The 2,534-nt window shown below is 41.3% G+C and overlaps 1 pseudogene; it reads right to left on the bottom strand.

The window, feature by feature from the left end:
* Positions 1-1,588: 1,588 nt before the first annotated feature.
* LOC149847485 (benzyl alcohol O-benzoyltransferase pseudogene) lies at positions 1,589-2,167 on the bottom strand (annotated as a pseudogene).
* Between the last annotated feature and the right edge of the window lie 367 nt (positions 2,168-2,534).

The following is a 2,534-nucleotide window of genomic DNA, read 5'->3' as shown; positions in this document are numbered from 1 at the left end:
TATTACAATGCATTCGAATCATTCGTATCAAGTATTACATCCATTCACGGTTTGCAGTCATTCTGTCGTATGATGTTACGAATAGTATCCTAACGAATTAAGAAAAAAACAATCAGAATGCGACGATGAAGAAAATATCAAATTTATCATGCAATATACTATGTCAAACAATAACAAGAATTTTGATGCATGCATTGATAACTTAATATTTTCATGTGCAAACTATTAATGACATGATACAATCATTTGAAGCATGCTTTTATTATAAAATTTCACATGGAAGTCAAAATCAAATTGAAAGTAACTACATGCAAGCATGGATACAATTACATCAAACATTGCAATACATCATAATCATTCATATCAAATAAATGGCAAACATGTACCTGCAGCAAACACACTTCAATATCTCACTAACTACTACCATGCTTAGCATGGACTCCGTACTCCAAAAATAAGAACACTTCCATATTTCTACATTAAAATCATGCTCAGCATGATCTCCGAACTCCAACAAAGCAGTCCTAGATATCAACAACTAAGTGAGTGTGTGAACAATAAAGTGCTGCATTCAATAAATTAAATAACATGTGATACGTTTGCATCACTTACTCACCACGGGTATTTACCCGATTTGCATTGTTTTTGTCATTTACTTACCACAGGTGGCCGAGCACGAGTTGGTTCCGTTGAAAAATCTGCACAAAAACAAAACAAATTAAGTAACAAACTAACTAATCATGAAACAAGATGAAACACTAACTAAAAAAATTAAAACAAATTAAAACAACTCTAACTAATTGAAAGAAGAGAAAAGAAAAATAGTATATATGTTAAGCCAAATCTAACTAGAAGATGCTAATTTAACAAACCAGCTATAACATGTTGAACCAGTCGACTAACATAAAGTCATAGACAATTTCTAATCTGAACTACTTAGCAAAGGAATAGTAAATCAATCAATTAGTTTACTAGAAAAGATGTGAACTCCGTTTAACCACCACTATCATAAAGAATTCAAATAGCCCTAATCTAACTAACTGATTGTGAGAACATTAAATACCAATCTATCTAAGAAAAATATAATTATAAAAGACTAATAGATTGAAATACTCTAACTAACCAGATTTCAAGAAAACAAATTGAAGTAAAACTAACTACCAGTAGACATTAACAAACTAACAAATTGAACAACATGGACAACTTGTATATATACATTACAAAAAAAATTTCAACTTAAAATCCATATGGACAACATATATGCAAACTACACTTAAAACCATATGGACATCTTATATACACATATTACAAAATTTTTTTCAAGCTAATCACATGGACAACATAGGGATCACATAATAACTTTTTTTTTTTTTAAAAAGAGATCACATGGGCAGCATAGGTATCCATAACAAAAATTCTTTTCAAAACAGATCACATATGCAACGTAGGTATCTCATAACAAATTTTTTTTAAAAAGAGATCACATGGGCAGCATAGGTATCCATAACAAAAATTCTTTTCAAAACAGATCACATAGGCAACGTAGGTATCTCATAACAAATTTGTTTGGCAATGAATTGATCTTTATTCACAAAGCAGATAAGATAAAAACAGGTTCTGTGGACTTTTGATCCGGGGCGGGTCCGTACAGCATCTTTTTGAGCTCCCGTTCAAAGATCTTCATAGCTGAAGCAGGCAAGGAAATCGGGATCACCATCCCTTCTCCCCCTTCGTTATTCTTGGAGTTGACGTAGAAGCTAACCAAGCCGGGGATTGGGCCGTCACTGCCCTTGGCTGGACCGCCATACACCGGCATTCCCCAGCCGAGGTCCAGCTCGCTGAACCCGGCATGCCTGATGTCCGAGACCACGAAGGTGCGGACCACCGTGATGTTAGGCCGGCCCTTGAGCACCATGAGGTCCGCCACTGACCTCATGTACTCGTCTGTCACCTCCTCCTTGGCCTTCTTCACGAGCTCCACCGCATAACCTAGTGGGTTCGCACAGAGCTTCGCCGCTATCGAGACAGCTGCCGGGATTACTATCAGGCATTGTCGTAGTACCCCTGCGGCAGCGGCGGAATGTACCGGGACCGCGCGTTGAAGATGCACAACAGGCGAACCTCCTCCTCCGGATCGGGCTGGAGGCCGGCAGTGCGGCACCGCCATAGGCAGGGGGTCGACCCCCCTTGCCGGAAACGCAGGGGGTCGACCCCCCCTGCCGGAAAGCACGGCAGGGGGTTAAACCCCCTCCATTTCCGGCAGGGAAGGGGCGTACCCCCTGCGTTTAGAAGAAGAAGAAGAAGAAGAAGAAGAAGAAGAAGAAGAAGAAGAAGAAGAATATTACCTGCGCTTCGCCGGACGGTGGCGGGAGGTTGACGGGGAGCGCCAGCTAGCGAGCGCCGGCTGGCGAGCGGTGGACGGGGAGCGGCGGCTGGCGAGCGGCGGTGGCCGGACGGTGGCGAGAGCCGACGGGCGGGAGGGAGCAATACAGAGAAACAGGGAAAAGAGAAAGAGGGATGGGATTAGGGATTTA

The sequence above is a fragment of the Nuphar pumila genome, chromosome 2 (genome assembly GCF_984573655.1).
Source record: "Nuphar pumila chromosome 2, dmNupPumi1.hap1.1, whole genome shotgun sequence".
Classification (NCBI taxonomy): Eukaryota; Viridiplantae; Streptophyta; class Magnoliopsida; order Nymphaeales; family Nymphaeaceae; genus Nuphar; species Nuphar pumila.
Note: the sequence above shows the minus strand (reverse complement) of the source record. Positions and strands in the feature narration are given on the sequence as shown.